The sequence below is a fragment of the Lynx rufus genome, unplaced genomic scaffold (genome assembly GCF_022079265.1).
Source record: "Lynx rufus isolate CCGP_SWC_20201006 ecotype Redwood Valley unplaced genomic scaffold, mLynRuf1.p SCAF_1, whole genome shotgun sequence".
In the NCBI taxonomy this organism is placed as follows: Eukaryota; Metazoa; Chordata; class Mammalia; order Carnivora; family Felidae; genus Lynx; species Lynx rufus.
In genome coordinates this window covers 186,027,685-186,043,696 of record NW_025814823.1, presented here as the reverse complement: position 1 = coordinate 186,043,696, position 16,012 = coordinate 186,027,685, and positions in this window count along the sequence as shown.

The following is a 16,012-nucleotide window of genomic DNA, read 5'->3' as shown; positions in this document are numbered from 1 at the left end:
CAATTGTAAACATTTATGTGCCAAATGTGAGAGCACCCAAATATATAAATCAATTAATCACAAACATAAAGAAACTCATCGAAAGTAATACCATAATAGCAGGAGACTTCAACACCCCGCTCACAGCAATGCACAGATCATCTAATCAAAAAATCAACAAGGAAACAATGGCTTTGAATGACACACTGGACCAGGTGTACTTAACAGATATATTCAGAACATTTCATCCTAAAGCAGCAGAATATACATTCTTCTCCAGTGCACATGGAATTTTCTCCAGAATAGACCATATCAGCCCTAAGTAAGTACAAAAAGAGCGAGATCATACTGTGCATATTTTCAGACAACAACGCTATGAAACTCAAAATCAACCACAAGAAAAAATTTGGAAAGGTAACAAATACTTGGAGACTGGAGAACATCGTACTAAGTAATGAATGGGCCAACCAAGCAGTTAAAGAGGAAATTAAAAAGTATATGGAAGTCAATGAAAATGATAACACCACAACCCAAAACCTCTGGGATGCTGGAAAGGAAGTCATAAGAGGAAAGTATATAGCAATCCAGGCCTTCCTAAAGAAGGAAGAAAGATCTCAGATAAACAACCTAACCTTATGCCTTAAGGAGCTGGAAAAAGAACAACAAATAAAACTCAAAACCAACAGAACACAGGAAATAATAAAGATTAGAGCAGAAATTAATGCTATCAAACCAAAAAAACAAAAACAAAAACAAAAAAACAAAAAAACAGAACAGATCAATGAAACCAGAAGCTGGTTCTTTGAAACAATGAACAAAATTGATAAACTACTACCCAGTTTGATCAAAAAGAAAAAGGACCCAGATAAATAAAATCAAGAATGAAAGAGGAGAGATCACAACGAACACAACAGAAATAAAAACAATAATAAGAGAATATTATGAGCAATTATATGCCAATAAAATTGGTAATCTGGAAGAAATGGACAAATTCCTAGAAACATATACATTGCCAAAACTGAAACAGGAAGAAATAGAAAATTTGAACAGACCCATAAGCAGTAAGGAAATCGAATTAGTAATCAAAAACCCACCAAAAAACAAGAGTCCAGGGCTAGATGGCTTTCCAGGGGAATTCCACCAAATATTTAAGGAAGAGTTAACACCTATTGTCTTGAAACTGTTCCAAGAAATAGAAATGGAAGGAAAACTTCCAAACCCTTTCTATGAAGCCAGCATTACCTTGATTCCAAAACCAGACAGAGACCCCACTAAAAAGGAGAACTATAGAACAATTTCCCTGATGAACATGGATACAAAAATCCTCAACAAGATATTAGCCAACCGGACCCAACAATACATTAAAAAAATTATTCACCACGACCAAATGGGATTCATACCTGGGATGCAGAGCTGGTTCAATATCCACAAAACAAAGTGATTCATCACATCAATAAAAGAAAGGATAAGAACCATATGATCCTCTCAACAGATGCAGAGAAAGCACTTGACAAAATACAGCATCCTTTCTTCATAAAAACCCTCAAGAAAGTAGGGACAGAAGAAGCATACCTTGAGATCATAAAGCCATATATGAATGACCCAACACTAATATCATCCTCAATGGGGAAAAACTGAGAGTTTTCCCCCTAAGGTCAGGAACAAGACAGAGATGTCCACTCTCATCACAGTTATTCAACATAGTATTGGAAGTCTTAGCCTCTGCAATCAGACAACACAAAGAAATAAAAGGCATCCAAATCGGCCAGGAGGAGGTTAAGCTTTCACTCTTCGCAGATAATATGATACTCTATATGGAAAACCCAAAATATTCCACCAAAAAAACTGCTAGAATTGATTCATGAATTCAGGAAAGTTGCAGGATATAAAATCAACACACAGAAATCAGTTGCATTCTTGTACAACAACAATGAAGTGACAGAAAGAGAAATCAAGGAACCGATCCCATTTATAGTTGCACCAAAAACCATAAAATACCTAGGAATAAATCTAACCAAGGAGGTGAACATCTATACCCTGAAAACTATAGAAAGCTTAGGAAAGAAATTGAGGAAGACACCAAAAAATGGAAAAACATTCCATGCTCCTGGATAGGAAGAACAAATATTTTTAAAATGTCGATACTACCCAAACAATTTACATATTCAATGCAATCCCTATCAAAATAACACCAGCATTCTTCACAGAGCTAGAACAAATAATCCTAAAATTTGTACGGAACCAGAAAAGACCCCGAATAGCCAAAGCAATCTTGAAAAAGAAAACCAAAGCAGGAGGCATCACACTCCCAGACTTCAAGCTATACTACAAAGCTGTAATCATCAAGACAGTATGGTACTGGCACAAGAACAGACACTCAGATCAATGGAACAGAATACAGAACCCAGAAATGGACCCACAAACGAATGGCCAACTAATCTTTGACAAAGCAGGAAAGAATATCCAATGGAATAAAGACCGTCTCTTCAGCAAGCAATGCTGGGAAAACTGGACAGTGACATGCAGAATGAACCTGGACCACTTTCTTACACCATACACACAAATAAACTCAAAATGGATGAAAGACCGCAACGTAAGACAGGAAGCCGTCAAAATCCTTGAGGAGAAAGCAGGCAAAAACCTCTTTGATCTTGGCCGCACCAACTTCTTACTCAACACGTCTTTGGAGGCAAGGGAAACAAAAGCAAAAATGAACTACTGGGGCCTCATCAAAATAAAAAGCTTCTGCACAGCAAAGGAAACAATCAGCAAAACTAAAAGGCAACTGACAGAGTGGGAGAAGATATTTGCAAATAACATATCAGATAAAAGGTTAGTAGTATCCAAAATCTATAAAGAACTTATCAAACTCAACACCCCCCAAAAAAACCACATAATCCAGTGAAGAAATGGGCAAAAGACATGAATAGACACTTATCCAAAGAAGACATCCAGATGGCCAACCAACACAGGAAAAAATGCTCAATTTCAGTCATCATCAGGAAACGCAAATCAAAACTACAATGAGGTACCACCTTACAACTATCAGAATGGTAACATAAACAACTCAGGCAACAACAGATGTTGGCGAGGATGCGGAGAAAGAAGATCGCTTTTGCATTATTGGTGGGATTGCAAGCTTGTGCAGCTACTCTGGAAAACAGTATGGAGGTTCCTCAAAACACTAAAAATAGAACTACCCTACAACCCAGCAATTGCACTACTAGGCATTTATCCATGGGATACAGGTGTGCTGTTTCGAAGGGACACATGCAACCCCATGTTTAAAGCAGCACTATCAACAATAGCCAAAGTATGGAAAGAGCCCAAATGTCCATCGATGAATGAATGGATAAAGAAAATGCGGTATACATATACAATGGGGTATTACTCAGCAATCAAAAAGAATGAAATTTGCATTTGCAAATTTGCCATTTGTAGCTACCTGGATGGAACTAGAGGCTATTATGCTAAGTGAAATTAGAGAAAGACAAAAATCATATGACTTCACTAATATGAGGACTTTAAGAGACAAAACAGATGAACGTAAGGGAAGGGAAGCAAAAATAATATAAAAACAGGGAGGTGGACAAAACAGAAGAGACTCATAAATATGGAGAACAAACTGAGGGTTACTGAAGGGGTTGTGGGAGGGGGCATGGGCTAAATGGGTAAGGGGCATTAAGAAATCTACTCCTGAAATCATTGTTGCACTATATGCTAACTAATTTGGATGTAAATTTTAAAAAATAAAAGATAAAAATTTAAAAAAATGAGAATACATGAATAGACGTTGTTCCAAAGCATACATACAGATGGCCAACAGACACATGAAATGATGCTCAAATCACTGATCAGCAGGGAAATGTAAATCAAAATCACAGTGAGATATCAACTCACACCTGTCAGAATGGCTAAAATCAACAACACAAGAAATGTGTTGTTGGGGATATAGAGAAAGGGGAAGCCTTTGCACTGTTGTAGGAATGCAAACTGCTACAACCACTTTGGAAAATTGTTAAAATTTTCCTCAAAAAGTTAAAAATAGAACTACCCTATGATCCAGCAAGCGCATTACTAGGTATTTACCTAAAGAATAGAAACATACTAATTCCAAGGGATACATCATGCACCCCAATGTGTATGGCATCATTATCTACAAAAGCAAAATTATGGAAGCAGACCATATATCTAACAACTGATGAATGGATAAAGAAGATGTGGTATTTATATAAAATAGAATATAACACAGCCATAAAAGAGAATGAAAACATGACATTTGCAATGACATGGTTGGAGTTAGAGAGTATTAGGCTAAGCAAAATAAGTCAGTCAGAAGTCAAATATATGATTTAACTCATAGTTGGAATTTAAGCAATAAACAAGCAAAAGGAAAAAAAAAAAAAGAGAGAGGCAACCCAAGAAACAGAACTGAGGATTACCAGAATGGAGGTAGGTGGGGAGATGGGTGAGTTAGGTGATGGGGAATAAGGAGAGTGCTTGTTGTAGTGAGTGCTGGGTGTTGTACGGAAGGTCTGAATCACTTTATTTTTACACTTGAAACTAATATTACACTATATGTTAACTGAAATTTAAATAAAAACTTTGAGAAAAAAGAACGTTCATCTGAGAAAAAAACATACAACATAATCCTCATACAAATATGATAAAATTGTTTCCAATACCTATGAGACTGAACATATTGTCTGGCCATTCAAAAATTTTAGAACAATAAAAGTGCACAAGACATAAAATAGTAGCTCAGTATATTGTCTACCTAGACTCAGGCTAAACATGACTTTGCTGTTTTCACAGAGGTGACAGTAACATTTTACTGAGCTTCGGTTTGGTAATTTCAGAAAAGCTATTTGCAAATGAAAAATGTGATCCACATATAAATGTTGCTGTCATAGAATCAGAAGACTCTAAGCAAAGACTCACAGTACAGACTTCCAAAGCTTCACAGAAGTGTCTCAACCATAGCCCTGTTGCCTTGTCAACGCAGGACTCATATTCAAAGAAGTGAACTGCTTGGAGGTACTTACGTTGAACAAGGACTCGTGCTCGGCTAATAATGAGATAAAACAACGGGGTTCATTACTGACCTTAATCACTATAATGTTATATATAAGATTTTATATGTAAAATAATTACAGTAACTCTTAATGTATTTGTTTAGAATACTCAAGAATAGATTTCTACTGAAACTCTTAAGCAAATAGCAGGGGACTATAGATAGATCATCACTGGTTGGTATTAATAGGAAAACAAAATACCAAAAGTGGAAACTGCAGCACAGGAAAAAAAAAATCACTAGGTAATCTTTCCAAAGTAAAATATTGAAAATCAAAAAGATAAGTGGTATAAATATACTGGTCCAGTAACCTACTGCGCCATAATGTACCAAAGAATGATTGCTTTAGTTCTGAAGAATCTTAAAGTTCAATTAAGTAGCTGGCCTTATTAGTAGTGATTGGCAGCTCAAATGTGGAGTAAATTTCTGAGAGATGGATGATTCTATTATGCATTTGAGATATTAATTGATAAATAACAATTGAGGGGAAACATGAAATATTTGACTTTTAAACAATAAATATTTCTGAGAAAACAGCAATGAAATTCTATGTAACATCATCGTCTGATACTTATTTTATAATACCTTGTCAAATTATTTTTGACTGAATATTAAATATTTTTTATTCCTTCAAAATGAATCTGGAAGATAAAGAGAACAGATGCTTTATTTTATACTTAAAGAGTATACGTAGTTGAAGAAGATGTTTATAATTGTTTTTAAAATATATTTATACAGATGTCCTAAATATCAGTAGAAAAAGATAACCCAAGGGCTATATAAATCAAAGACAAACAGTTCATAAAAAGGATATTCAAAGATTGAAAGAGATTATTTCATTATTTATCAAGAAAATGATAATTGAGTAAAATGAAATGAGAAAATCACAGTGAGATAGCATTATCCACACCAAAATAACTAAACAGAAAAAAATTTAAAGGAAAAATTCTGTGTTGGTGAAGATGGGGAGCAATGAGTGTTCTCGTTCACTTCTGCTGCGGGTACTGGTAAATCTACTTTGAAAACTGCTTAGCACTATCTACTAAAGCAAATATGTGGAATAATTGGACCCAACAATTTCATTACTTTGATATGTAACAGCACAAATATTTTCCAAAAAAATACACAAGATGGCTTACAGAGCTATATCTTTTTTTCCAAAATTAGAAACTACTTCAAAATAGGCATACCTCGGAGATATTGCAGCTTTTGTTCCAGAATACTGCAATAAAGCAAATATTACAATAGGGGAGTCAAATGAAGTTTCTGGTTTCCCAGTGCATATCAAAGTTATGTTGACACAATACTGTAGTCTATTAAGTGAACAATAGCATATCTAAAAAAATGACGTACATAGCTTAATTAAAAAATACTTTACTATTAAAAATGCTATCACCTGAGCTTTTAAAGAGTCAAAATCACTGATCACAAATCACTGTAACAAATATAATACTAAAATGTTGAAATATCACAAGAATTACCAAAATGTGACACAGACATGAAGTGAGGAAATGCTGTTGGAAAGCATTGATAAGCGTGGTCGACGCAGAACTGCCATACACCTTCAACTTGTCAAAAATCCACTACCTGTGAAATGCAATAATGCAAAGTGCAATATAATGTAGTATGCTTGTATCCATTATTATTAGAAAAAAATTAAAAATTGTACCATAAGAGGGAGGGTGAACCTCATTACATGCAAAATTATGGAAATATCTCACAAGTGTAAGGTTGAGTGAAATATGCCAGATTAGGTAGACTGCATATTGTATGCTTCTACTTATATAAAAAGTTTATGCTGTTAGAAATTAAGAGAGCATTATCCTTAGGGTGACTTTTAAGCTGCTTGTGATGATCTAGGTGTTCCTTATATAGATGTGTTCACATTCTGAAAATGCGTCAAGATTTAACACATAATTTGCACCTTTTTCTATGTTTATATTTAACTTCCATAATATACTTTTGAAAAACGGGACAAAGATAAATAAAATAAATAAACTAATAATAAAATAAATAATATAACTTGGGTCATAGAGCAAGTTTCAAATAGAGTCAAAACACAAATTATGACTTTCTAGCTTCTAGATCTCTATTTTTAGAGTACCAGATTTCATAGTTTGCATCGAAAATAATCATTTTTTTTCCTGAGACTTAAACAGTCTCTGTCAATATGAACAATATGGTGTAGTACAGAAAAACTCTTCCAAACAAGAACAATCTGAATTTAAAATCTGTCTCCACTCTTATCTAGGTCTTAAATTCTTATGGCTTTGGTTCCATAACTGTAATATAGAATAGGAATACTTATTCATGAAATTATTATGGGAATTACCAAATAGGTTCTGACATAAAAGTATGTAACCAATAAATAGAGTTATTATTTATGTTGTTAAAATTAGATTAAATAAAGGAAATTATGAGTTAGTCAACTCTATGAAACATAGCTTTATTAAATAAGAGTTCTACCAGAAGCCCCATAAGATCAAGAATCACTGTATCCCCAAGAGCCAGTGTGGTTCCTGGAATATAGGAGATGCTTAATAAATGTTGTTTGCTAAATTCTCATTGTCTTTGACATGGCCTTATTATGGTTCCCAGTTTATAAGTGTTACTTTGTAAGCATAATGGCTCAAAAATTATCGACATACAATCTCTCATATATGTTTCTACTATTTAGAGAAAAGCATGATTCTGTAATCCATACTGAAGGACATAGTGTGCTATATCTGAGAAATAGAAATCTATATAGAATGGGAAGAGTTGATTTTTGGTATGAGCAGGACATATCAAAATATTTTTGTAATATTTTATAGAGAAGAAAAGTAAAAGACTTAATCTGCTTAATAATCTCATCTAATTAGTCTTCAGACTGGAACTTGGAATGACCTTTCTATTCATATGTGTAAGGAAACCTCCAACTATAATGGAAAACATTTTAGAAGACATAGTAAAAGAAGTGTTGGGGTGCCTGTCTAGCTCAGTCGGTAGAGCATGAGACTCCTAATTTCAGGGTTGTGAGTTCGAGCCCCTCACTGAGTGTAGAAATTACTTAAAATCACTTTTACAAAAGATGTATTTAGGGGCGCCTGGGTGGCTCAGTCTGTTAAGTATCCGACTTCAGCTCAGGTCATGATCTCATGGTTTGTCAGTTTGAGCCCTGCGTTGGGCTCTGTGTTGACAGCTCAGAACCTGGAGCTTGCTTGGGATTCTGTCTGCCTCTGTCTCTGTCCCTCTCCTGTTTACATTCTGTCTCTCTCTCAAAAATAAACATTAATTTTTTTAAATTAAAAAGATGTGTTTATATGGGTTACTTTTAAAATTAGAGCACTCAAATTCAAAAAAGTGCTGGACACTTCTATTAAACAAATTTCAAAATTTAATAAATCTTTAATATGTTAATTTGTGTTATGTATCTCTGAGAAGGATCTGTTGTATAGTGCACTAACCAAATTTATTTGACCTCTGAACTCCCTCACCCCTCTGCACCCCACCTCCACACATAAACATACACAAATGGAAAATTAGTGTCCTGAGGAATGTACTTTGAAAAGGAATGATTTATAATCATTGCAAATTTATACCATTATAATGAATATTAAGCAATATCCTAATGGGATGGTATCAGTCTAGTCTGTAAGAATTAGGTGAACTAAATACTAAAACTCTCAAAATTCTTTCCAACTTCATGTCTAGAGAGAAAGCACTACAAAACTTCTTTTAACCTATGATTGGACTATGTACTATATGATCAACAGAACTTTCTGGTTAACTTGTTTATTCAGTTAAACTTCTCCCTGGCATGGTTTGTTCCTGCTGGGATAAAGGGAATTATCTCTGAAACTGTCTCCGTGTGCACACTTATACGAGCTGAGCCTCCAATTATGTAGTTTTAGAAATCCAGAACTTAACCTACACCAAATCTTCAAAGTTACTACATACACCTGTGGCAGAAATGTCAATACAATTTGTAGAAAGCTTCATAAAAAAGGAAAAGTTACCTCTGATTAATTCCTTAAAGCAGTATTAAAGTAGAATAAAAGAAAAAGAAATATTTTCTTCTACATGTTTAGACTTTTGAAGACATAGACAGGTGCTTCAAAACTAATCTTTAATAATGTAAGAAGCCAATTGTGGCTGTAACAGCTGGATAATTAAAGTACTTATCAACTAAACTGATAAATAAAAATTTAAATATACGTAACTTCTATTAGCAAGAAAAATGAATTTCCAATGAATCTAGGCTAGATCAAAATATTTTTTCTTATCAAAACTGCAGAATCAGAACAAAGAAAACTTCACAAATTCTGAGGAAATATTAATGTCTTTATATGAATTATCTCTCTGATGTTGGAATGGAGTGATGCCCTCTAGCCCCAGAACCATATGAGATTTTAATTTTCCAAGATTCCAAAAAGTAAGTCATTAAGAGAATATGGAGAAAAAGCTCTGAATCCTCTAAAACATGTAGAGAAAAAATAAACACGTAAATATAGTGATGTCCAAAATCCAAGGAGATTCGCCGTAGATACAGCCTTTTCATAACATTGTACCCACCGCCTCCATGACCAGTACCAACTACAACCAACAGTGTTAATAACAAATAAGCAAATTGTTCTACAAAGCTGCTCTTGTGTTCATTTAATAGCAGTTGTCAAAGTTGAACATGTACCAAAATCACCTGGAAGACATATTAAAACACAGATTTCGGGGCCCTACCCCGAAATCAACTGAGTTGATTCAGTAGATCTTGCAATTTCTAACAAGTTCCCAACTGATGCTAATGTGGCTGGTCTGGGAACACACACTTGGAGCGAACCATACAAAATGTTTTAATGATTTCACACAGTGAAATTACACTCAGAAATGGAATGTAGATCCTATTATGATGCAAATATAGTTGTTCTGAATAATCTTATTTTTCAAAATTCAGAATAGGATAGTATGACAGCTAATGTGATTAGAGAGAGGAATAACTACATTATAATGTATGCTACATGACTACAATACACATGGGTACAATATGACTTATCCCTGACAGTTGAGATGGCGCTTGGCTTGGCATCCTGCTAGGTCAGCTCAGTTAATTAAATCAAATAACTCCCAATGCATTCTATCTCCTATTTGTACTCCTCACCATACCCCTTCTTCACCTTATTTCAGATAACTGTATGCTTCCTTTCTCCAAAATATACTTTTTGAATCCATTTTTGGGCAACTCCTTTTATATGTTAGAGCACATCTATAAAATGGCCCTTTATATTTGGAATTTTAAAATATCTTTCCTTTTTTCCCCACTCTAGATTTTTATTCACTCATTTTGCATGTAAATATGCAGATTTTGGAAGTTGATTACTTTCATTATAATGTAGTTATTTCTCCTATCATGTTTAACTGTCAAACCATGCTATTTTGAATTTTAAAGGGTAAGACTACTCAGAACACCCATATTTGCATTATAATAGGGTCCACATTAATAATAAGCTAATTCATTACTCTTTTATTATCATCTTTACCTTTGAATTGTCACTTTAAAGCTTAGGTGTCACAGTGTGGTCTTCTCTGCCCAGCATGTTGGCATTTAGGAGATTTATCAGACACCTGAGACAAAGCAGTGGCCAGGGGCATAGAAAAGGGTGAAGATCATAAACTCAAACAATAAAATGGAAAGGTTCAATCCATGGTGTGTGAATAATTCACAAATACCAAATTGGTATTTGAAGATTCTCCCATCACCTCCCATTTTCCTTACTTACAACTTTTTTCCCCTCAGATCAGTTTATATCCTGTATATCTAACAGGAATCAAGTGAGACCATATTAAAGAGATTTTATTTCCTAAGGCAAGAGGAAATACACATATGATATTAAAATGAGGAATATATGACAAATGTAAAAGATTAAGTCTGCCTCCCTCCTAATGCCTCTAGAACATTTTTATTTCCTTCTGGTCCAATTTGAGTGACGATGTTCTATTTTGATTTCTATCCCTGGCTGTACATTAGAATCCCATGATATGGTAGGTTGAATGATGACCCCCAAAGATATCCTTGTCCTAACCCCTGGCATCTGTGAATATAATAGTTTACATGGCAAAAAGAAATTAAAGTTGCAGATAGAATTCAGATTGGTAATTAGCTAACTTAAAATAGGGAGATTATCCTGGAATATCTGGATGGACCAGTGTAATCACAAGATCCCTTAGGAGGAGAAGAGTGCTGCGAAGAGAGACCCAGAGGGAAGGCTGCATAAGAAAGACCTAGCCTGAGATACTGGCTTTAAAGTGAACTATTAGCAAGAAAAGCATGCAACCTCTAGAAACTGGAAATAGCAAAGAAAAAGATTTCCCCTAGAGGTTCCAGTAAGGAATGCATCTTAACCCAGTAAGATCCCAGTCAGATTTATAACTGACAGAACTGCAAGAAAATGAATTTGTAAATTTATGTTTCTTAAGCCACTAAGCTTATAGTGACTTGTCACAGCAGCAGTGGAAACTTAACAAACCTGGGACCTTTTGAAACTCCTGACGCCCAGATCATACCCCACATCAATTACATTCAAATCTCTGGTGGGGGGAGGGGTGGTCAGAGGAAGAATGAGACACAGACATCAATAATTTTTTTTTAGGCTCCCTAGAAGCTTCTAATGTGCAGCTATATTGCAGAACTGCTGCTCTAAGTATATGCACCAGTCTTCATGAGAAACTACACTCTCTGGGAATAAACACTTCATTGGTGATAGATACCATGCCACTCCAAGTGTGGTTCTAGGAGCAGACCATCAGCATCACCTTGGAACTTGTTAGAAATACGTAGTCTGTCCCAAATCTGACCCATCAACTCAGAATCTGCATTGTAATACCAAATCTAGGAGGTGTGTATGCCCATTAAATTGTAAGAAACAAAATACGTGCACTGACAGTTGCCTTTCTGATCTAAAATATTTTTTTTTAACATTTATTTATTTTTGAGACAGAGAGAGACAGAGCATGAACAGGGGAGGGGCAGAGAGAGAGGGAGACACAGAATCCGAAGCAGGCTCCAGGCTCTGAGCTGTCATTACAGAGCCCGACGCGGGGCTGGAACTCACGGACCGTGAGATCATGACCTGAGCCGAAGTCGGACGCTTAACCGACCGAGCCACCCAGGCACCCCAATATTTCTAATACCTGTAATGATTTTGAAATCATTACCTAAATAAAAACCTGTAAAGTTTTTCTTCCTCCTTTCTTCTTTCTTTCCCCTTCTCCTGTCTCCCTCCATCCCTCCATTCTTGCCTTTCTTTTCCTGTTTCTCTTAACCTTTCTCTACTTCCTCCTCCTCGTCTCTCTTCCCTTTAGCTGATCCTCAGTGCCCAAGACTTATCATTTCTGACTTGCTGACTAACCCCCTGAATTAATAATTGTAACTACAGCAATGATAAAAATAAGTTACTGAAATGCCAGCTAGTGTGAAATAAAGATATAACTTAAATGCCCGGGGGAAAAAAAACAAACCTGTTTTAATTTAGACTCAATGCTCTATTCCATTTTATACCAGACTAATTTCTCTTAGACTCTAGAGATATAGATCAATATTTATTAGTTTACTCTTAAAACTCCTAAATAATTCCAAACCTCTCTTGGGATCTTATTTCCATGAGCCAAGAGATTCAATTATCAGCAATCTCTTGCTTGCATCAAATGTAATTTCCTTTTATCGTAAGCTTACAATTTTTAGCATCCAGGCTCTATGGAAAGAATCATCCTGTTGAAATTGTTGTCTCTAACCTGGGGTTGGAGAAAACCAAAGACAACAACAGAATAATATTTGCAGGTGGGAAATGGGAGATTGTAAACTGGGATGCCATCCTGCATCTCATGGCCATGGAAATACCCCAACCCACCAGAATTCTGTCCTGTGCTGAGCCTGACACTTGTTTCTCAAAGCTTCTCAACACTGTGCTTTTGATAGCACTATAACAATTTGTTAATCATTTCACTTAATCATTTCACTTAATCACTACAACAAACCATGAAGCTAGATGTTACTAGTCCCATTTTATAAATGAAAACACTAAAGTCTAGAGGGCGTTAACTTGTGTAAGGCCATGGTGTTGGTAACAGGTGGAGATAGGATTTTCATGGAGGTTTGTCTGGTTCCAAGGCACATACTATAAAAAAAATTCTGTTGCCTGCAGTGGTGTGTCATGATTTATTGACCATGAGGATGACAGAAAACCATATATTAAAAGGATTTCTCTTGAGGAGTCTTAGAAAGAACCCAGTGGGTCAAAATGACCACTCAGCTCTTTCCCATATAGCCAAATGTCTATAAAACTGTGCTATATAAGTTCTATGAAGAAGATCATTTATAGAACAATCTCAGCTCTAAAAATTTGTCATTGCAAAGCATGGTGATGTATTGCTAATGTGATACCTGCTTAAGAACCAAACCACGTTAGTTAAAAACACTAGCCTATTACACTGAATTCCAGTTATTTGCTGAAACAAAACAAATAATTTCCAATTACACAGGGAATCTTTATAATGTGTTTATATATACTTTGCCACCTGAATAACACTGCTTTTTCATAGTATCCAGTATGATTAAAGTGCTGGTTGAGGTATTATCCAAATAGGCTCCACTATCTGTTATTGTGAGAGGAGGGAAGGGGAAAATTCACAGAGATAACATGCAACACTTCATATGCAACTATGGATAAACGGTTTCTGTTTTGAGAACATTATCCAGCACCAGTCCCCAAAGATAGGTTTACCTATTAGCTATTTGGCAATGCCCTCTGTCTCCCACCAAGGAGACATCTGAAAGGCTGTTTCTGCAGGAAATGCCAAACAAGCTTGCTAGTCTTACTTACAGCCATTAGGTGTTATAAGTCACATCCCTGACCGTGTCTATGCATGTGTGACAGGATCAGATGAGACAGAAAGATGCAGTCAGTCCAACATGCCACTGATTTTTAAGATGCCCCCAAGCAGGGAAAACAGAAGTTAAAGAGTACTTCCAGTTATGCGATAATTAATTCAAAACAGTTTTATTACAAGGACTGAAATTAAAATTCAGAATGCCAAGCTTTGAATCAGGCCGAGGTTCAAGTCCTTGTTCTTCCAACCATCAATTTTGTGACATCAGGCAAGTCTTTTAATAGCTCTATGCCTCAAATTCTCTTTCTGTAAACTGAACAATACCTAAATCTCAAGATTATTATTACTTTTTTTTTTTAATTTTTTTTTCAACGTTTATTTATTTTTGGGACAGAGAGAGACAGAGCATGAACGGGGGAGGGGCAGAGAGAGAGGGAGACACAGAATCGGAAACAGGCTCCAGGCTCTGAGCCATCAGCCCAGAGCCTGACGCGGGGCTCGAACTCCCGGACCGCGAGATCGTGACCTGGCTGAAGTCGGACGCTTAACCGACTGCGCCACCCAGGCGCCCCATATTATTACTTTTTAAAAAGGATATTAATTAATGCAAAGTGCTTAGGCTGCTAGTTGGAGCAGAGCAGACCCTCAGAAAACATTAGTCTTCTTAGCGCTTCCTTTCCTGGGAGCCAAAATTTCAGATCGTTCCTTTCACACCCTCAGTTGCATATACTTTGGGTCCTGTAAGTCAAAGAGTACAAATTGATGTATTTTCACTGAGTACCTCATGGAGCACATATTCCTATTTACACTTAATGTTTAATGCTCATAGCTACAGCCTTAAACAGGAGGTTCCTGCTGCCACCTGATAATATATATAATATTATATATTATCATGGAAAATATTCATTAAAAAATGATTTCCGCTAAGTTCCTACTATGTGACAGTTTGTGTGTAAAGTGATAGGAAACAAAAGAATGAGACATATTCTTGGCTCTTGAGGCACTCAGAATACAACAGGAAAGCCATATTAACTGAATCATATACCCCACGTGGTGACATGAAAACGAATGTGTAGTACAGAGGCATAATCAGGAAATGATTCATGGGGAAGGCAGGATTTCAGAGGAGACTTGAATAGTAAGATTTTAGCAGGACGATAGAGTAAGGGGAACATCAGGCAAACAACTTAGAGACAGACTATGAAGAACCTATAATGCCAACATTTAGGTATTTAGGATTTTGATTGGCAGGAACATAATATGGTGTATAAAGCAGGAGAGTGACAGAAGTGTATTGATAGGAATAACTGATTAAGTAGAGATTTAATCTGCACTCAGCCAGCCATACCCAATTTTCCAGTCTGCTAACATTAGTGTGCTGATGCTGCCAGGTCTTTTCCTACTCATTCGTAAATGTATATGGGTGCATATACATTATAAAGGTTTTTCTATGTATGACTTGCATATGTAAACACTTACATAGTGGGCAGGACTTCTGAAATGGCAATGTAAGGAGCGCTGAAGACACTTCCCAGCAAAATGAAAATTTCATTTTTGAAATATAAGCAATCATTTAAAGTCCATGAGAAATTGTCCTAAGCGCACATAGCAAATGAAGAAACGTTGACAAGCAACAGCTACTCACTCTCAGTAAGAACATTGAGAGCCTGTAGTATGTGAATCATGATGCACTCCGATTCTCCCCGCATCCAGCCCAGCATGACCTAACTCCACTGAAGACTGGTGCAGCCAAGAACACAGGGCTCACCATCTGCCCTCCTTCTACCATTAGGCATTCAAGAGAAGTACCCATGGACTCACAATCAACCCTGGAGTTCAGGAAATCTATGCACATGCACTAGGCTGTACCCATTTGGAATCAATCACAGCCAGACATGAAAATAACCTCCAAGCCACACACAGACCCATCAACACAGGGAACATAGCCCATTGGCACAAAGGTCTTAAATTCAACTTCTAACCAGATCCTGGCTGACAAATAAGCTTCTCTGACCCAAGTGTGACTCCTAGAACACATCGTTTAAAAATAAATCAGACCCACTACTGGCAGTGTGGATGAGTATGCATGACCAATGCTTT